This window comes from Ictidomys tridecemlineatus, chromosome 13 (genome assembly GCF_052094955.1).
Source record: "Ictidomys tridecemlineatus isolate mIctTri1 chromosome 13, mIctTri1.hap1, whole genome shotgun sequence".
NCBI classification, from domain to species: Eukaryota; Metazoa; Chordata; class Mammalia; order Rodentia; family Sciuridae; genus Ictidomys; species Ictidomys tridecemlineatus.
Window position 1 is genome coordinate 77,895,149 of NC_135489.1, and position 21,939 is coordinate 77,917,087.

A 21,939-nucleotide genomic window follows, 5' to 3' on the forward strand; every position below is an offset into this window, starting at 1 on the left:
ACAGGTAGAGGGTGGGGTTAGTCACAGAGCCAGCTGAACCAGCCAGACTTTGTTAAACATGATGAATTTTCTCACTGATCTTCAACAGCTCCATGGGCAAAATGGGCAAAATCCTTAGAGATGAGGAATTAAAGCAGAGCACAGAAGTCAAGGTTGCCCCAGGCAAGTGAGGGGACCGGAATGCAGGTCCCCCCATCCTGGGTCAGGGCACCTCTCTACTGGGTGGCAAGAGTCTGGTATACTTGGGCCTGGGCAGGCACCAAGTTGTGGCTTCACCAGACTGAGGTTCTGATGGAGTTGGTGTCTGCCGCAAACCTCTAATTCAATATATTAGCATTAAAAACAGGAAACAATAAATTCTAATCATTGTAATATTCCCTTTACTAACAATATTACAATATAAAATTTGAATAATTTTTCAGATTTAAAAAATGTAATGACATCATTAAATATTGTTACAGCATAATATTAGAAACACAAAAATGCAAATATGGCATTCAGATTTCTCATAAAACACATTTTTCTCCAGATTAAAAACATTTTATTCAGATGTATCATTTGTATATCTTTGTGGGGTATAACACAGCAATTCAATATATGTATACAAGTTTTATCATGCAACATTAACTTTACTCCCAGGAGGTCACTAGAGTATAATCTCTCTTTAGTCTTTTTTTTTTTTTTTTTTTTTTTTTTTGTAACTAATGTCTTTGCAGAGAATTCATACTGTGGCAGAGTCAGAGAAACTGTCTCTTTGTACCCTTCAAGAATGAAGACATTAGAGCATTTCTAGCAGGCATTGATGCAGGGCAGATGTGGCTGATCACCTGTGGAATTTTGGGGATACAGTTTTATTTAAGTTGCAGCAATCCAGAGGGACTAATTCCAAGAAATCTCTGGACCCTAGGTGAGGAAGTTCTCTGAGATTTATAGTCAGTGGTTACACAACAGGGTGGTTAACATAACAGTTACTTTTCTTCCATGTTCTTAGGTTAGACAGAGATTTCACAAGTTTTTACTAAGAAAACAGAAACAGTAAATTTTGCACATCAAAAAGCTTGATTGCAGACTGTTTTTTTTTCTTTTTTTGGTTGTAGATGGGCACAATACCTTTAATTCTTTATTTTTATATGGTACTGAGAATCAAAACCAGTGTCTCACATATGGTAGGCAAGTGCTTTACTCCTGAAGTACAACCCCAACACTGCTGACCTAATTTTTACAAGAAAGAGAAACCTGACATTTAAAACAAAGTGGAGCTCATATCACATGAACGCTCTAGAAATCCTGCTGACTTTAAAATATATATATATATATCTTCTTGGCTAGAAAGGAGGCTTATATGTTACAATTGGTGAGGGTCTTTTGGGACCACATCATATGGAGTCTTTTGGGGACTACACCATTACTGTCTTTGAAGTTCATTATATAATCCTTTAAATCAAAGGCCATCATTATTTTCTTGGTTTAAAGCTTCATGTGATGTTATATCTTAGTTTCTCTCTCTTCTCTCTCTCTCTCTCTCTCTCTCTCTCTCTCTCTCTCTCTCTCTCTCTCTCTCTCTCTCTCTCCATCTGCTTCTAGAGTAGACCTAACAGTTTTAATGTAAAGGGAAGACAAACATGGAAGCAATGAACAAGTTAATAACATAATCTCTACTATGTCAATTATGCTTTTGAATCCACCAAGAATAGAAAACCATTCTCCAAATCGTGAGCTTGGATCCTAATCCTTAATGCCCTCTGAGGTTTGAACTGGTACATGTACTAGTTTTCTGATATTGTCATTTGTGTGTTTGATTGTTATCAGTCCTGTAGTAAGCACCAAGGAAAGGACCATGTGCATGCCAGAAGTAATAAATCATAGCATAGGAGCCATCTCAGTAGATAAAACAGTCCATTTGTACTGTTGGTTGGTTTATCTTCCACCTTGCAGTGATGAGCCAGCCCCCAAATGGCTGAAGCAGGGCTGATGTTTCCTCAAGCTTTGGGTGTGTGCAGGCTTTTCAGCTTCCAGAGTGACTAGAGCAGGGATGGTGTCCTTCTGATCCTCAATTGTCTGTTGTTTCATTCTTCCTGATGGTCAGCTGAAGGGATGCAAATTAAGGGAGAAAGCTGCAAAAGAATGTATATGACAATATAAGATTATATTTTTAGAAGGTCCCAAAACATGCCAAAAGAAACAAAATATTACAAAATGTATATCTGTGTATATGTATATACATATGTTGATATATTTGGTGATACTTTAAAGAAGAATATGGAATTGTGGTCAGTGCTCCATGTATGTGTGGTAGAGGTAGGGGATATCCCAGGAGGCTTAAACTACATAGATTTATCTCAATGTAACTTTTTTTTATGAAGAGAAAAATGTTTATTTGACTCACACTTTTGGAGTCTCTAAGTCCTGTTTATCACAATCTCAGCAAAGGTTGGTTGTTGAGTGTGTGACTTCAGGACAAGTGACAGATTGCAATGATAAAAGTTCATGTTGGAGTAAGTGGTCACATCTTCAGCCATGAATGGAGAGAAATGGGTAGGGCCAGGATTGCTCCTTTTATAACAATACTCAGAAAGAATTTAGGGTTCTTATGAAAACCACTAACAATGGATTGCATATTGTTTCATGCCCCAAATGATCTTAGGACCTCCGAACAGGGGCCCACTTCCCAACTATTCAGCCACTTCCTAACAGTGCCACCATGAGGACCATGTTTTTAATCATGAAGTACCCTTTAGAGATACAAACATTTAAAACAGCAAGTTTCAGACCAGTGGATCCAATGAGTCTACAGAATATTGTCTTCTCTATATGTTACATACTCAGATATTTCCCCAGTTTCTGAATATGTGATCTGTACAGATAGTTTATCTGTTGGTCTAATAATCACCTTACTTTGTTAGCCTGTATTTAGTTAAAGTCATAATGGTTGAAAGTTCAGGTTGCCAAGTGAAAACCCTGAAATTACATTCTTCATTCTACAGAAAATTGTAAATTAGATACAAACTGGGGGTATAAAGGAAGGATAGATATTAGTGATACTAGCTTTGACTTAAGTGATTTAGGAAATGTTTTCTCAGTAATCTTCTCATATAATTCATTATTTTAATCCCTGAAGAAAACAGATAATGGTAGATTATGGTGTTCTAATATCAAAAAATAAGGTGGCATTATCAGTGCAGGTGCAGGCTAGATTTGGTACCTGCAGTAGAATAGGTTAAAAAAAAATGACTCAATGTCATTAATCACCAAAGAAATGCCATTAAAAATTCAATTTAACTTTAAACAAATTTGTAAATAGGCCTACACTTTTATAAGCCTGATCCAACTTTTCATGCTTTGGCTTATGATCTTTCATATATTATTATTTATTTAATCTAAAAACATGAAGTAAATTTTAATTTCCTACCTCAGATGTCAGCTTTCTTCAAAAGGTTCATTTCTAAGTGTGTCACATTTAATTTCAGAATTAAATGTGGGGAAATAATGCTGAATGCCTCCCTGGCTCCCAAATTAAGATAGTGCTCAGCAGCTTAATTTACCCCTGGCTTAGCATCCTCACCATCTTTATTTTTCAAAATATAAAACCAAGGTTGTACCTAGTTCTGTACCCTGGTCAAAGTCACCTGGTTAAGAGGGATTTGAATCCAACTCTACCACCTCTGAAGACTTGGACTCTCCTCACACTATCCTTTAGTAAAAAGGATTAAAAAAAACTTACTAACTTATATTTTTCTTTTCTTGATAATCTCTTGGAATAAACCTATGCAAGGCTAAATTTTGTAGGTTTAGGAGGGTATTTTCCCAAGAGACTGCTTTTTCCCACTCCAGGTTTATGGAGTCTGGCCAGTCTGGCTGTCCACAGAGCTGCAATGTACCCAGCTCCACCCCGCTGTCCAGAGGCTCAATGCCCATCAGCCCTGTCTCTAGGACCCAGAGTCCTGTTCGGGGAGGAGTGGGGGGTGGGGGAAGGGGCCAGAGTAGTACACTCAGGAGAAAAGACCAGAAGGTGCTCCCAGAGCAGCCAGAGATCTCTCTCCAGCTTGCCCCACAAGGTCAAGGTCCAGACTTGGCCAGCAGTCCCCAGGCTTCACCCTGGTCCCTCACCAGCTGGCTGGACCCACCTAGCCCAGCCTACTGCCTGCTGTGAGGACTGCAGCCTTTATTTAATGTACTCACTTATTTCCCTAGGACGAGTTCCCTCAGTGCCACAGTTCCTCAAGTGTCCAGAAGGACTGAGGGCTCACCCTAGGGAAGGAAAACCAGATGGCATGCGGTGGATGCTAGTGAGGCCACTGTCATGTGGAATGCCCAGCTTCCCCAGCTTCTGTAGTCTTGGGCAGCATAGCAGCAGCCTTGGGGTTGAGTTGCTACAGCAACAGCAACAGCATGGAATGGTAGCCTCTGATGACAGTAACAAGCAGCTGCTTACTGAGTAAGGAGTTGAGCATTGGCATTGGGGCATCTGTGAAGGCATCAGCTGGACGGTTTGGGAGTTTGATTGCCATGCTAGGGGCAACAAAGTCTTCCAACCATGAGCATTTTTGTCCTGCAGTGCTGACAGGAGTCCAGCTTCAGTTGCAATAAAGTTGTCATCCAGTGCTGATTGTCTCTGGTGTCTATGTTGGAGTCTGGTGGCAGAAGTGTGAAGCTCCAGAGTCTGATGTGGCAGCAGCAACATGCAGCTGCATCAGAGTCAGGTGTCAGGTTTAGGACCTTTGAGGGTATGGGCATGGGGTGCAATGCATTGACATTGGGGCATAAGGGGAAGTGTTGGTGTCCAGCTAGGGCCTGGGAGTTTTGTTGCTGTGCAGAAGTGGTGGCACCAGAGAGTCTGGAAGCTGGTGCAGCAGCAATAGAGCATCCAGCCCTGAGCATCTTCATCCTGCAGCAGTGACAGGAATCCAACTGCAGTGGTGGTGAAGGCAGCATCTGGTAGCCATGTGGGGAGTTCAGTGGCTGTGGTGAGGAGCTCCAGGCTGGCAGCAGTGGTGAGAGCTTGGGGCATTAAGCGTCCGAGTCAGATATAACCAGTAGCTGGGATGGCTTCCATTGTGACTGCTCCAGGCCCTTGGTCTTGCTCCTGGCAGAACCAGCCTACTCAGGAAGCAGGACAGGGGAGGCAGTGGTACCCAGGCAGCCTCCAAGGACCTTATGCTGCCCACACCTGACCCACCTGGGACTGGCCATATCCCACTGGGCAGCTTCTCCCCCCCATCTCCTGCTATGGCCTCTGAAACTAGGCAATCTGCCAGGTGGGGCAGCCTTGAGAGAGGACCCCTGTTGGCATAACTACAGTCATCTTCCTTACCCCTTGCCCTCTTTATGAATTCTCAAGAAAGAAAAACCTGAGGGTCTCTGTTCTCTCCTTGAGAGATCAAAAAATTGCTCTTCTCGGTGCTTAAAAAACAGTAACTTAGCTAGAGGTGGTGACACATGCCTGTAATCCCATCAGCTTGAGAGGCTGAGGCAGGAAGATTGGGAGTTCAAAGCCAGTCTCAGCAAAATTGAGGTGATAAGCAATTCAGACCCTGTCTCTAAAATAAAATACAGAAAAGGGCTGGGGATTTGGCTCAGTGGTCAAGTGCCCCTGAGTTCAATCCCTGGCACAAAAAAAAAAATAAGTAAATAAAAATTTAATAAATAAATAAATGCTATTAAGAGAAAAGAAAAGAAACAATAACTTGCCTATTGCAAAATCAGGTGATGCCAGTCACAAAGGCTAAATCTGCCCCTAACAGGCATCTATGATTCTGTCCTGTAAAAGGTAATGCTCAAGGGGAGTTGCTGCTGCTTTCCCTCTTTTTTGCTCTCTCCTGCTTCTGCTGCTTTCCCTCTCTTGTTGATATCTCTGTGTGAGACAGCCTTGTCAGGTTCCTGACAATAAGTCTGCTTATGCATCTGTAGTTGGTGTTCCTGTGGTCAGTCCTGCACCACTTTTCTTTCATTGATGCCAGTGACTTGGATACAAGCTCTGATACAGGCTCTCCCCTCAACCTTTCTTTATCCTCTAGGGATTTGAGCTCCTTCAAGATCCTGGCCTGAAGCCCAGGATGGTCACAGGACACCTTCTTCCATTCACTGAGGGCTCTTCCTACCTCTCCACACTGGTCTTATATGGGTAGTTGAGCTTGCCCTTCACCTGTCCTCCTCCTCACAAATTTCTACTCTGGAGACTCACTAACCTTAAGTTTTGGCTCAGCACCAAGACTCACTACAATTGACACTACTTTCTCGGCCCATCCCCTTTGGTGATTTTCTACTATAGTCTTGGCTCTGTGCCATTGGGGTCTACGGGGCTCTCTGGAAGAGCTACAAGAGCTCTGGTACCAGGCAACAAGACTCTTGACGGGCTTCACAAGCCTTGGACTAGTGAAGTAGTGGTTGATGACTCCCCTTCTCTCAGTCCCAGAATGGCTTTATCCCTGGGCCAGTGAGTCATGTGGTGACAACCCCCACCTTCACTGTTGTCCCTTCTCATTCTACTCTGGTTGTTCCTAGAGCCAGGTATGCCTGCCTCTAGCCACTTTAGCACTCCAACATGCATTGGGGAACTCTCAATCCAAAACCCCATTTCACTCACCTATCAGCTGCCTCCTTACCTCTGCTCCATTTGACTCCAGATCTAATGGCTCATCAACTGATTCAACTTTCTACAAAGTCATGGCCTTTCTATGACCTGGACAATGGATTCAATTGGCTACCTAATGGTACCTTCAATCCCAACATTTTGTGAGATCTTTACAACTTTTAGGAGTGCTTGGATAAATGGAAGGAAATCCCTTACATGCAATCTTTCTCTTTTCTCCATTTGAAACATTCCCTTTGTTTTTACTCTCCATGTCAATCCTACCCTACACAGGTATTCCTTGCTTACTCTCTGTAAACCCTTTACCCCTCCCAATCCCACCAGGTTTCCCCCTTTTAACCCATAAGGTTTCACTTTCTTGACCTCCACCCTATATTGCTGTGCCACCACCCAGCCACACTTTCATCACCTTGCTCAGATGCACCTTCACTACATAGGGAGTCTTCCTTTCTTCTGACCTCAACATCACATAGCCTACTCCCACCTCTCCTTCTCCCTCTTTCTTTTCTCCTCATATTCACTTTCACGGACCTCACCTGACAACTTCAACAGCCCCCCTCACTCTCCTAATGGTACCACTCTTCCTCAGCTTCACTAATAATGTTTCATAATTTTCTATATTCAAACACAGCCAATTTGCCAACTGGAAAAAAAAGAGGGTTAAAAATCCATAGGCAGCAATATCCCTGGCCAAGTACACACTGAAGCTAACATTGAAATACAAAGACTCAGCAGGTTTGATAAGAGGCCTAAGGCTAATGAAAAAAAAAGTGTCAATTTAACTTTTCCCTTGACTGCAAAACAGGAAAAATCACTCAAAAAATAATTCTCTCTCTCCCCCTCTCCCTTTCCCTCTTCCTCTCTCTCTTTCTCTTATATACTTTAATAAAATAATTAATGGCCATATCATTTTTTCCTAGGACTCTTCTTCTGCCGCACGACAAGCGCGCAAGCTTCATAAAAGAAGGTTCGAAGCATAGAAATTTACTAGTGAGTTTTAAAATTAAAGAGACATACTCTCATTACCTTTAATTCCCAGCTCCAGAGACGGCTTCTCCTAGCTCCTGCCTCCAGCCACCTAATGTGGTGGCGAGGTTTACAGAAGAGGCTAGCGAGAGAGGGAGACCACGCCAGGGAGTGAGCTTTTACTGGGGAACAAAAAATTCAAGGGAAAATGCCATCCAATAAAGGTCAAGGGGGCAGCATCCTAAGGTCAGGGCCAGCGATTGGTTTTCCGGTCAGTGGCCAGGCACACCTCCACACGGACAAGCTCTTGTACCTGGGACAGGGTGGGGAAGGCTCTGACAGAGTTGCATCTAAGTGCCTCTCACCCAGCCAGGGAGGTAACTCAAATCATGTGCGAGGATGGCCTCCCACATCTTCTTTTTTTAATATTTATTTTTTAGTTGTAGTTGAACACAATACTTTTATTTTTATTTATTTATTTTTATGTGCTATTGAGGATCAAACCCATGGCCTCACATATGCTAAGCAAACACTCTACCACTAAGCCACAACCCCAGTCCCTAGGACTCTTCTTTTTTTTTAAAAAAAAAATTCTGTTTTTGAGCTCATAATTTTGATCCTGAATGCCTAAATTATACTTTCTGTTCAGACCCATTTTATCCAACTACAAAAGTTGTTGTTTTTTTTTTACACTCTGCTTTCTTCAGAGGCCAATTTACAAGGGTTGACTCTTAATCTAATAAGTTTTAAAAGTTATGAGGCCTTTACTTGTTTGTTCTGTGTACTATCTTATCTACATGTGTGTGTGTCTATTAAAATCAACATACAGAGCACTCATAAACTAAAATTTTTTAAAAAATGGAGGCAAATACCTTTGATTCACATGATTTAAACTTCATTTTAAATTGGGTAAACAACAAAAGGTAATGATGTCTTCAAAATCACTAATGCAAATGATAAGACAATGTAAAAATCTTATTTTCTAGTAAATATTTTAAATATAATATCCATTATTTCTTCTAGTTTTTTCAACAACAAAATGCCTTAAAAAGTTAAAATAGATAAATCAGATTTAACATAAATAATTTAACATAAATAACATTATAAAAATCATTTCTATAATTTGTTGTTCAATGGAAAGTTTAAGATTGCTTTATTTCTGGCCTTACTAAAACCATGATGATTAAATGTTAAAATTCTACTTTCATACCTGTTCTAAAAAGTCACAAGATGATAAAATACTGTGTTATTTTAACCAAATGATACCAGACATTAGACATCCCATGGTCAACACTACTGGACTCTGGACTCTGAGAATCATGCCGGCAATGAGGGGCAAGAAGCCTCTGAGCCAGCTGCATTGGCTTCCACTGCTCCACCTGCCCAGCATCCTTCACCATTTTCTATTCTAAGCCTTCCCTTTCCTCTTTTTGCTCTCCTACCAGCTTTTACTGTCTCCTCCAGAGACCCTATTTCTACACAAACAAGAGACCCAAACCCTCCTTTCAACCCCACTGATGAGCCTCCCCCTTACTGAGTTCCACCAAACCCACCTGCTCCCTCCACACCATCATCGCAACCACTCTTCAGCCCTTCCATCACCCAATCTCACACAACCATTTGAAAGCTTGTCCCTTTACTCCCTCTCCAGGAATTGCTGGGTCTCAGGGGGTAGGCAGAGTCCATGTGTCCTTCTCTGTAGGTGATCTCTCCCAAATAGAGTAATGCTTAGGTTCCATTACCTCCAACCCTAGTACATATACATAACATAGTCCAAAGCCACACCTTTCATGATATGCTCGTGATCCTATCCAACACCCTCCTCCTAGAGGAATGCAGATGAGTCTGGGAATAAGCCTGGAACTTTGCCAATGAAGCCCACCAATTGGGACTAAAAAATTTCCCTGGAGGCCAAATAAGAAGGGACTGATTTTTTACTTGCTTACTGACAGGTTTAAAAATGGCAGCTCATAAAGCCATTAGTTATGATAAACTCCAAGAGGTCATTCAAGATAAAAATGAAAACCCCTATTCCTTTTCAAACTGCCTGACTCAGGCCCTGCTCCAGTACACCAATTTGATCCTGAGTCACCTGATGGTCAGAACTACTTCTTCTCTCAAAGCTTCCTGACATTAAAGCTAAACTTAAACAGTTGGAGCGAGGTCCCCTCACTCCACATGCTCAAGTGCTTGAGGTGGCCTTCAAGGTGTACAATGGCAGAGATGAAAAGGGCTGTGATGCTAAATATCAAATGCTAGCCAAAACATTTCAACAACCTGCCACTACAATCACTACCTGTGTAACCAAAGAAGACCCCCCCGGAACATACTATAGGTGTCATCAGTTGGCCCATTGGGCCAAATCTTTTTTCAATCCTCACCAACCTCACAGTTCCTCTTCTAAATGCCACCAGATAAGCCATTGGGCTGTTGATTACCCTCTTGCCCAGAGAGGCACAAGGTCACACAGCCCCACACTCTGCAAGCAGACCTTCTGGAAATAGCTATGGATAACTGATGAGGCCTGGGATCTCAAAATGCAATGACCACCATCACAATAGGGGAACCCAGGTAACCATTGTGGTAGCAGGTAGACCCATCTCTTTCCTTTTGGACTCCAGGGCTACATTCTCAATACTTGTTCAATTTTGTGGACCCACCTCTACCTCCACAACCTCCATTGTCAGGGTGGAAGGCAAAACATATTAACCCCTAAGAACCTCACCTCTTACATGCTCATTCATGAGATCCCTTTCTTCCTTTCTCCCACTCTTTCCTCATTATTCCCCAATGCCCCACCCCCTTACTAGGTCAAGATTTCCTAAGTAAACTTACCTCATCCATTTACTTTAATCTTCCCATGCCATTCTCACTCTCAGACTCATCCCCACTCCCACTCCTCCTCCTTCTATCACCTACAACAACCCTGTCCCATATCTGGGGATTGCCCCCATCCTTGGTCAATCTCCAGGTATGTGACATACACAACCCCTCTGTAGCCACACACCAAGATCCCATCCACATCATACTCAAAAAACCCATCTCTCTTTATATCCCAATCCCAATACTCATTACCTCTAAGCAGGCTTAGTGTACTCAGACCCCATCATTTCTCACCTCCTAGCCAAAGGCCTATGTCCTGCAGATTCCCTCATAACACACCCATTCTCCCCATCAAAAAACCCTCAGGGTTTTTGGTCCAAGACTTCTGCATCATCAACACAGCATTAGTCCCTTTACACTCCATTGTTGAAAATTCATACACTATCTTGTCCTCCAAGATTTTCTGTTCTAGACCTTAAGGATGCCTTCTACTCCATTCCCTTACACAAAGATTCTCAAAGCCTCTTTGTTTTTACCTAGACTGACCTAGACATCCAGGTATCCATTCAACTTACATGGACAGTCCTTCCTCAGGGTTTTAGAGATATCCCCCAACTTTTTGGACAAGCCTTGGCCTGAGACCTCACCCACCTATCCTTATCACCATTATTCCTCCTCCAATATGTGGAAAACTTTATTCTCTGCAGTTTTTCCCAATACCATAGTAAAATCCACATAGCCAAATTATTAAAATTCTTGGTCTTGTAAGGATATCTCATCTCCTCCTCTAAGGTTCACCTTTCTCTTCCCACAGTCACTTACTTAGGCTTCCAAATAACCCTGCCCACAAGGCCATCACAGTGGATCACAAAAACTCATTTCTCACCTTTCTGTTTCTACTACCAAGGCTAAAATATTGTCATCATTCTTGGGAATAACAGGATACTTTAGGACATGGATACCCAATTGCTCTTTGATGGCCTGACCCCTTCACAATGCCACAAAGTTTCTCTTAAAGAGCCCCTCATCACACCCATCAACACTCCCTTTTGGGCCCCCAGCAAGCCCTCCCTCAGCCCTTCACTTACCTGACATTGAGTGGCATTTGTCTCAAAGGCCTTTGAATAGCAGTGGCACTTCTCTCAAAGCACCTTGAACCAGAAATATGAGGATCAGCATCTTGCCTTTAGGTAATAGCATCCTCAGCCATTTTAATCCAGGAGTCAAAAAAACTAATATGTTGGTCATCTCTAACAGTCCTTTCCCCCCACCACTTAACTGAATTACTCTCCTATAAAGGTTCTCAGACTCTGTCCCCTTCCAGCATTTTTTCCCCATCAGATCTCATTAAGGATCCCACTCTAACCTTTAAAACTTGCCCACCACTCAATCCCTCTACTCTACTTCCTCCTCCTGGTGACCCCAATTCTCATCAACCTCTCTGTTCCTGTGTAGAGCTCTTAGAACAGTTACTCCCTCATGCCTCCCATATTTAGGAAGGACCCTTGTCAACTCCCTCATACACCTGGTTCATGGATGGGTGTTCCTTTTCACATGAAGGCCTTCAAATACCAGGCTAAGCAATCAGCATAGCTTTAGAAATGATAGAGTGTACCCCCTGTCCCCAGCACCACCAATCAACAAGCAAAACTAATAGCTCTAACCCAAGCATTCATCCAAGCTAAGAGTTAATCTTTGACCATTTATAGAGATTCTATATATGTCTTCCATATATTTTTAGCTCACTCAGCAATATGGAAAGAGGGTACTCATGACTACCAAAGGCTCCTTCATCACCAACACTTCATAATCAATGCCCTCCTAGAAGCCTCCCTCCTCCTTTATTCTATGGCAAAGCCATCAGACAGATAATTTCATTATTACAGCAGGTAGCAACTGTAATAAAATGGCCCAGCAAGTGACTCTATCCTCCCTCCCCAACAAAGAATCAAACTCCATTCTCCTTTCTACATCCCCAGACACTGCCCAAAATGCATCTACACCCCCATACCACACAAGGTGCCTATCACTTACTTTACGCTAACCTATCTTCTTTAAGGGACTTTTTCAAACAATCTCTAATCATCACCTTAAACCATATCAAATTCCTCCAGGACCTCTTCTCCTCCTGAGAGACATGTAAAAGAAACAAAAACAAAACAAAACAAAACAAAAAACTAATCCGTCCTCTAATATTCATGCTCCCATCCCAATGCAGTTACTCCACCTAATGGTTTGTCCCTAAATGGATGGGACCATATGAAGTTACTCTTACCACCCCAAGTGCTGCCAATTTTAAGGGCTCTGCAACTGGATACACAATTCAGCTCTCAAAACCTTCCCTCACCTTCACTTCACTGCAACAACCACAGGGCCCCTCACCTTGAAGCTCAAACAGACTCAAGCCTTCAAACTTCACTCAGTATCAGAACAACCCAAAGACCACACCACCCCAGATTAGTGACTCCTTCTCTCCCTTCTCATTACTATCAATTTCTTCTCATCCTATGGACAGAGCTGGCCCTTGACCCAGGACTTCCAAGGCCTATTACTCCCACTTTCCTCTTCCAGCTCCTTCAGGATTTACATTTTCAGGAATCCTTTTCCAACTTCACCCCAACTGAAATTTACCTCTTACCTCACTGCCATTCTCTGCCTGCCCTTTTGTTACCATGTGTTTTCAAGTTTCTACAAAAAAAAAAAAAAAAAAAAAACATCATGGAAAGGACTAGGACCTTCACCAACCAAGTGGTCAATAAGATGCTTCTGGGATAATATACTCATTGACAGAAGAAACCTTCCTCTAGGGCCTGCCTCTGCCCCTGTCACCACCCCCATGCCAGTAGGAATTAGCTATAAGAAGAAGAGACTTCTATCCATAAGCCACCCTAAACCCTAGTATTAAAACAAAAATGGAGGAATGTTGGCATAACTACAATCATCTTCCTTTCCCCAATCCCACTCTATGAACACTGTTTTTATTCTCAAAAGATAAACCTGCAGGTCTCTATTCTCTCCTTGAGAGATAAAAAGCTGCTCTTCTCTATTCTTAAGAAAAAGTAACTTGCCTTCTGCGAAATCAGGTGATGCTTGCTATGCCAGTCACAAAGCCTAAACCCACCCCTAAAAGATGGCCATGATTCTGGCCTATAAAATGTAATGCTCAAGGGGATGTTGCTGCTTTACCTCTCCTGCTATTCTCTATCTCTCTTGTGCTGCTCTCCCTCTCTGTATGAGTCAGCCTTGTCAGGTGCCTGACAATAATTCTGCTTATGCCTCTGTAATTGGTGTTCCTGAGGTCAGTTCTGCACCACTTTTCTTTCAACCCCCACCCTCCCCATCCACATTCCACATGGGCTGTGGGGCATAGAGCAGAGGACCTAGGACATCTTCATCCTCAAAGTGCACTTCCATGGGTGAGGGAAGCAGAACACCAAGACTGAGGGCTCTTCACCTTTAGACTCTCTTTACTGCCTATGCCCTCCACCCTCATCCCACCACAGGGATGCACTTTGACTGTGAGGATGTGCTAGCCCCCACCCTGCCACAGCTCTCTTCCACCACAGTCCAGGGGAAATGTGTTTGGGAAGGGAGTGTCATCTCCAAAGCCTACCTCAGCTGGCAACTGGCCTACTATCTCTGCAAAGGCCACAGCCCAGGGAGGAACAGGACAAACCAGGGGTGAGGCAATTAGACACTCAGTGGGCTTAAGGCCAGTTCCAGGCAGGGCAGGGATGGGCAGGAGGAGGGCCTCAGAGACTATCTGGGTACCACCATATCCCATGTTCTGCTTCCTAAGCAGGCATGCTCTACCAGAAACAAGACCAGTGGCCTGGAGTAGCTGCTGCAGAGGCCACCCCAGCCTCCATTCACCTTCTGACTCAGAGGCCTGCCACCCCAAGCTGTCACCATTGCTGCAGCCAGAGCTCCACATTATAGCCACTGGAGTCCCAACATGGCCACCAGCAATGTCGCCCCACCACCACTGCACTGTAACCGAACTCCCGCCACCACCAAAGGATGAGATTGCTTCTACCTGGATGCCTTGCCTGCAACTGCGACCTCCAGCCCCCTCAGTTTCCTTTGCCACCACAACCATAACCAAACTCTGGACACTGAAGCCTTCACAGAGGTCCAACACCAAGCTGACTGCCCATTGCCACTGCCTGTAGCCATCTTTGCAGCCTGAGGCCAAGTCTTCATGCTGCCACCAATACAATTGGTCTCCCCAAACTGCCTTAGGACCCCTAGGCTTGCTGATTGATGCTTTCCCCACTGATCAATGCCACTGGTGCTAAATCCTGCTCTGCCTCTTGTTGCTGGGCACCTTGAATGTGGAACACTGATGTGGAATACTGAGTAAGGTGCTATACACTTCTGAGCCTCTGCAACCAGACTTTTTTTTCATAGCCACCAGATGCCTCTACAAGTGCTACCTGTACCTCCAGGCTTTTAGAGGGTGGAAGGCCTCTGGCCTTTTCAGCCCTGCCAGAGGATTAATTCATTGATCAGTTAAGGCTCTTATAACTGAATCATTTCACCTCTAAACTTTCTTTCATTGTCTCATCCATGAGCTTTTTGGGGACACCTAGTAACTAAACCGTAACACCTCTTCATCAAATAGCTTAGCAAGATCTTGATAACTTGCTGTAGCTTCTACATCAGCACTTGCTGCTTCACCTTGCACGTATATTTTATGGAGATGGGCTTCTTGCCTTAAACCATGAACCTTATCTTAAATCAATAACCAAATTCTGGCACCTTCAAACTTCTTCTGGAGCTTTCTCACTTCCCTTGGCATTAGAAAAATTTAAAGTTTTGGCCTTATTTAGATTTGGGTTTGACTTTGAAAGGTTGATAATATTGAGAACTGTTTGCTAATCTTGTTCCCAGAATGTGCTGTCCCCTACTGCGAACTGTTTGCTAATCTTGTTCCCAGAATGTGCTGTCCCCAACTGCCAAACTGCAAAATGTAACTTCCCTCCCTGCCCTCTCCAAGGAAAGTATATAAACTCTGCTTAAGCTGTTCTCAGAGCTCTCTCTCTTTGCTCTATTCAAGTGAGCTCTGAGCCCCAGCATGCTGGACCCCAAATAAACCCCTTGCTTTTGCATGAGACAATCTCTTGGTGGTCTCTTCCTCCGACGCTCGCCCGACCTTTACATTTGGAGGTTCCACCGATATCCGGCAGCGGCGGACGAAGGATCCCCAACGGGCTCTTCTCGGGGTAAGTAAGGCATCTCTTTCTGGTTTCTGATTTCTGGTTTCAGGTTTCAGGTTTTAGGTTTCAGGGGGGCTTGGCAAAGTGGCTGTTGGTGAAGAGCGTGAGCTCTCTCTGACAGTGGCTGACAGACGTGTCACAGAGCCACAGGCCACATCCCTGGGGGACGCCCCAGAGGACTCTGGAAATCAAGGAACAGTAGTTTCCTCGACTCAGTATTCTGCAGTATTCTGCTTCGGATTCAGTTTGCCAGCCCATCAGGTTTTGCTGGCTACTCAGTTCTGTCTCAGTGTTGAATGTTTACTGTCTGTCTTTATCATCTGTGTCATGTGTCCTTACTTTCACTGTTTGTATATCTTTCATTATGGGACAGAGCACTTCAACGCCTCTGTCCCTGACCCTTGATCACTGGACTGAAGTCCACTTAAGGGCTCAGAATCTTTCTTTTTTAGTAAAACACCAGACCTGGAAGACTCTCTGTGCCTCAGAATGGCCCACCTTTGGAGTCGGATGGCCCCCAGAAGGATCTTTCTACTCCCCACTAATTCAAAAAGTCAGAGATATTGTCTTTCAGCCAGGGCCACATAGCCATACAGATCAACAGCCGTATATCTTAACTTGGCAGGACCTCTGCGAATCTCCTCTTCCATGGGTGAAGTCTTTTCTTGTCCCTGCCCCTGCTCCTACTCCTTCCCCCACGATTCTATCTCTCAAACCCTCTGCTCCTCCTCCTCAACCCTATGTTCTCCCTGAGTCTCAAGATTTGACTCTACTGGACTCTCCTCCCCCTCCTTATCCCCTGCCCTCGTCCTCCAACCCCCAACACCCTCTAAGTGATTCCCCTGCTGCTGACTCAGCCTCTCCACCATTGGAGGAAGCTGAGCCAGGTCAGCTCCCTCCAGATGACTCCCCCCTGGCACACACAGCTTCTCCTCCCCTGGAGGAAGCTGGCCCGGCTAAAGGAACTCGCCGGCAGCGAATGATTAAAAACCCTGAAGCCCCCGTGATACTTCCCCTCCATCCTTACGGGCCAATAATAAAGGATGGCCATGGTGGAGAAATGCAAGCCTACCAGTATTGGCCTTTCTCCTCTTCAGATCTTTTCCTGAGGACCCCACCCAGCTCACAGGTCTGATTGAGTCATTGATGTTTTCACACCAGCCTACTTGGGATGACTGCCAACAACTCCTAGGCACTCTCTTCATGACAGAGGAATGAGAGAGAATCCTCCTGGAAGCTAGAAAAAATATCCTCAGACCAGATGGGCGACCAACACAACTCCCCAACATAATCGAAGCCGACTTCCCCTTGAACCAACCCAACTGGGACCCCAACACCTTTGAAGGTAGGGAGCATCTGTCCACTTATCGCTGGGCTCTAATAGCTGGTCTCCGAGTGGCCGCTAGATGGCCAACTAATTTGGCCAAGGTTAGAGAGATTATTCAAGGGCCTAATGAATCTCCCTCTATGTTTCTGGAGAGAATTATGGAGGCATATAGGAGATATACTCCTTTTGATCCTCAGGCAGAGGATCAAAAGGCATCTGTTATGATGGCCTTTATTGGGCAAGCTGCCCTGGATATTAAAAGAAAGTTACAATGCTTAGATGGATTACAAGATATGATTTTGAGAGATTTAGTCAGAGAAGCCGAGAAGGTATACTATAAGAGAGAATCTGAGGAAGAGAAAGAACAAAGGAGGGAGAAAGAAAGGGAGCAAAGGGAGGATGAAAGAAGCAAAAGACAGACTAAGGCATTGACTAAGGTCCTGGTCACAACAACAAATAGGCCAGAAATTAAGAGACAGGGAGACAGAAAGGGATACCTGGGCCCACACCAGAAGCCACCTCTGGCCTCAGATCAATTTGCCTACTGTAAAAAAAAGGACACTGAGCCAAAGAGTGCCCTAGAAAGAAACAGCCACGCCAGCCAGCCATTCTAACTCTGGAGATGACTACGAAAGTCGGGGCTCGGATCCCCTCCCCAAGCTCAGGGTAACTTTTGAAGTGGAGGGGACCCCAGTAAACTTTGAAGTGGATACAGGGGCAGTATACTCAGCCCTTAAGGCCCCATTGGGCCCTCTATCAACTAAAAGGTCTCTAGTTCAAGGGGCTAATGGCAGTAAATATCGGGCTTGGACAACTAAGAGGACCATGGACCTGGGGAAAGGAAAAGTCCATCACTCCTTCCTAGTGATCCCAGAATGCCCAGCCCCATTGATGGGCAGAGATCTGCTCACCAAACTCCAGGCCAGAATAACTTTCAACCCTGAAGGCCCCCTAATGAAATTTCTAAATCCTTCAGTAAAAACTCCTATAGTCATGGCTTTAACTATGTCAGTAGAAGATGAACATCAACTCTTCACACCCCCCAAGACTGATCAAACAGGCAAGCTACCCCAGAAATGGATAACAGATTACCCAGATGCCTGGGCAGAAACTGCTGGGTGAGGCCTAGCTATAAAACAACCTCCAATAACAGTGGAGTTAAAAACCTCAGCCTCCCCAATTAATATTAAACAATATCCTCTGAGCAAAGAAGCTAAAGATGGGATAAGGCCCCATATTCAGAAATATCTGGCCTTAGGGGTCCTAAGGCCCTTTCAATCAGCCTGGAACACTCCCCTGCTACCAGTAAAAAAGCCAGGAACTGGGGACTATCGTCACGTTCAAGACCTAAGAGAGATCAACAACAGAGTGCAGGACATTCACCCCACGGTACCTAATGAAAATGGTATACTGTTCTGGACTTAAAAGATGCTTTCTTTTGCTTGCCTCTACATAAAGATAGTCAGTTGCTGTTTGCTTTCGAGTGGGTAGACCCAGAAACTGGAACGTCTGGTCAACTAACTTGGACCAGACTCCCACAGAGGTTCAAAAACTCCCCCACTCTCTTTGATGAAGCCCTCCACAGAGATCTCAACAACTTCAGAACTATGCACCCCGAAGTCACCCTACTTCAATATGTGGATGACCTGCTACTGGCAGCAGACACCAAGGAAAACTGTGAGTCTGGGACCCAAGCACTACTATCTGAGCTTGCTCAACTCGTATATAGAGCTACTGCCAAAAAGGCCCAAATTTGCCAGCAAGAGGTAATCTTCCTGGGCTATTCCCTTAGGGGCAGTAAACAATGGCTCACTGAGCCCAGAAAACAAACCGTTGTGCAGATACCTCCCCCATCTAACAGGAGGGCGGATGAAGAGGCTAAATTGGCAGCCCTAAATGGAGTAACCATGTTAACACTTTCCAAACCGGGGGAACATAAGTCAGGAGATTTAACTATGTCAGAGCGCCCCGACAACTTAATATCTAAGGACACTGACACTGAACTCCTCGACTTCACTGAGCCCAGCCTGCAATTTCAGAAAGCCCTACACTACGTTAAAAATGTACATCAACTTACTCACCTTGGTTCAAATAAATTGCAGGCATTCCTAAAGGATAAAGAACAGAGTTTTCCACTAACCGGCTCACAGTGAAAGGAAATAGCTGAACGGGTAACAAAAGCCTGTCGGGTCTGTCAATGGGTTAATGCTTACCCCTCCAAGCTTCCTGTAGGAAGGCACCTTCGAGGAACCAGACCAGGACAATTCTGGGAAATGGACTTTACTAAAATTAAGCCAACAAGATATGGACTTAAATATCTCCTAATCTTTGTAGATACATTTTCAGGATGGATTGAAGCCTTTCCCACAAAAAAATAAACGGCGCAAATGGTGGTCAAGAAGATCCTGGAAGATATTTTTCCAAGATACAACCTGCCTAAGGTAATAGGGTCTGATAATGGACCGGCGTTCGTGGCCCAGGTAAGTCAGGGGTTAGCCAGGACCCTGGGGATTAATTGGAGGTTACATTGTGCTTATAGACCCCAGAGTTCAGGACAGGTAAAAAAAATGAATAGAACCATTAAAGAGACCTTAACGAAATTAAGCTTAGAGACCAGCATAAAAGATTGGACTATGCTCCTGCCTTATGCACTGTTTCATGCAAGAAATACTCCCTCTGTTTCTTTGTGTAACCTTACCCCCTATGAAATTCTCTATGATGCCCCTCCTCCAGTAAGGGACCTGACCCCAACGCTAAGACCTAAAGATTCCTTTCACACCCCCTTGCTTGACAGACTTAAAACTCTTAAAAGAACCCAGCGATACCTGTGGAAACAGCTGGCCACTGCCTACCAACCTGGGAACGAAGGAACTCCAAACCAATATCAAGTGGGAAACTTTATCTACATAAGACGACATCAAGTGTCATCCCTAGAACCCCACTGGAAAGGACCATACCAGGTGCTACTTATAACACCTACAGCGGTAAAGGTAGACGGAATCATTTTCTGGATCCATTCCTCTCATCTCAAGCCTGCGCCCTGTACAGACTCTGCCTGGAAACTGGTAACCCTTTCAAATTGTGTATTCACCATGTGTATAAGGCTATAGACTCTCCCCTTAACCACCAGTAGTCCTAACCCTCATCAGCCCGTTCAGCAGCGATGGCTAATCACAAATCCTACTGGACAAGAAATATGGTCTATCTCACATACAGCCCCCTTAGGGACCTAATGGCCATCTCTCCACCCAGACATTTGTCAGCTGGCTATAGGTCTTTCCTATTGGGATATCCCTGATAAAGAGGATCCCACTAAAATTCCATTAAATCCCTTCCATACCATAGATAATGGAAACAAACATTATGGATGTAGGGACATGCAAGCCAGATGTAGGTTGGCTAACCTGGATTATTGTGTTTGCCTGGCGGACTATGGAAGCCACAAACAGTCACGGCTGTGGGGGGGGAAAAGCCGACTTCTTCTGTAAGTCATAGGGATGTGAGCATACAGGGGCTGCCTGGTGGAACCCAAACTCCTCATCAAATTCAGTACACAGCATTGCCCATATTACCAATTAGATAACCCAAACTGATGGCCCCCAGAGGGGTCTCTAGATCCTCAAATTCTGCATGACCTTTTTAACTTCTGCAAGTGCTCAAAAGGGTGAAAGGAGGTTCCCCTATGTGGAGGCCTTTTCCCTCCTTCGCTCACATTCTGAACTATGCTTCTCCAATAGATCCTCACCCTCAGCCTTCTGCTCCAGACTCTCTGCTGTCACTCCCACCTCAGCAACCTGATTTCTCCCCTCCAATTACTAGATCAAAAACCCAAACCTCCGCTGGTTCTCAGACCATTGCCCCCTTGCTGAGGTAGCAGGTACTGAGGTACCTCTCCACCCACTCACTCCTCTCTTTTCCTGTCAGTGCCCACACCGGGTCCCACCAGGTCCTCTTACCAGCTAACCCAAAGCTCAAACCAGCTAAAAAGAGCCCTCAGACCCCCTATCCAAGATGTAATAAAAATGGCCTTTAAAGTTGCTTTGTCATCACTAAAAACAGGTTACTAAAAATTTAAAGTCCCTCACAGGCTTTTTGGGATACTCACTCCCATCTTCCCCTCTGCTCTACCTGTTCTACTACTCAAGTTTTTGTTGCTAGAAAAATCCCAAACTGCTTTCCCATTATCCATGGAGCTACTCTCAGCCCCACCTTCCCCGTCTTCCCCCTCTGTACCAGGCCCACAAAAAAGTCTTAACTGACCTTCTCCAGAAGTCTTCACCATGGCTGACTTTAGGACTTTCAGCAAAAGAGTCCCTATAAAAGAGTTCAGTATAGATAAACTTCCTCTTTTCATGTTGCCCTGTTCTACTTGGCCACTGGCTGGAAAAATCAGCACTCCTAAGCTAGACACCCCCTTACTAGTTTTTCACAAAATATATAAACAAGGCCTCTGGCCTTGAGCTGGGGCTTCACAGAGATGGATACATTTCTAAGATTAAAAAAGTTACCAACTGGGCTCCATGGTAACAGGAAAAAAAAAGAAAAAAAAAAAAGCTCTCCCCCTGCCAGGTGTCCTTGAAAAGTTAACTTGCCTAGAACAGAGGAAAAAACAGAAACAAAAACTGCTTTTTATAAACTTCTGCAGACTGTGAACTTCTGAGCCCCTTCCCTTACATGTTGGGTACAAAATTCTGAAACTACCTAAACTTGGGGTTCAGGGGATTAATTGATTACAACAGAAGCAATGCCCTCTGAATCTGGTTGCAACCAAATAGGACTGTTTCCCTGTCTTCGGTACTATCTTAGGTGCCTTGCCTTGTCCGTCCCTACAACAGTATAATTCTATATACTTAAATATTGTTTATGTTTTCATAAAATGGTCAACAGATGTAATTAATTATTTAATGGTGTAGATGTTTCCCAGAGTGCTCTATCATGATGCAGGTTCATTTGAAGATCAAATAGGGGGGCATACAACCCAGTTCCGCCGGGAACCTGTATCCCTCACTTTAGCC

The 21,939-nt window shown here is 44.3% G+C and overlaps 1 long non-coding RNA gene and 1 other non-coding gene across 3 annotated transcripts in view; one reads left to right on the forward strand and one right to left on the reverse strand.

The window, feature by feature from the left end:
* The window catches only part of LOC120885103 (uncharacterized), a 31,458-nt gene extending 10,100 nt beyond the window's left edge, over positions 1-21,358 (forward strand). The window contains exons 2-5 of one of the 2 annotated variants that reach the window (XR_013429781.1): positions 16,759-16,942; positions 18,500-18,601; positions 19,259-19,365; positions 19,719-21,358. This is a non-coding gene — a transcript (uncharacterized LOC120885103). Of the gene's footprint in view, positions 1-16,758; positions 16,943-18,499; positions 18,602-19,258 lie in introns of both variants that reach the window. The other variant, XR_013429780.1, reaches the window with a different exon arrangement.
* LOC144369932 (uncharacterized) lies at positions 664-21,320 on the reverse strand. Its single transcript, XR_013429779.1, has 3 exons — positions 21,185-21,320; positions 11,467-11,529; positions 664-2,114 (listed from the first exon to the last, which is right to left on the reverse strand). It is a non-coding gene; the product is annotated as an uncharacterized LOC144369932 (long non-coding RNA).
* Positions 21,359-21,939: the final 581 nt, after the last annotated feature.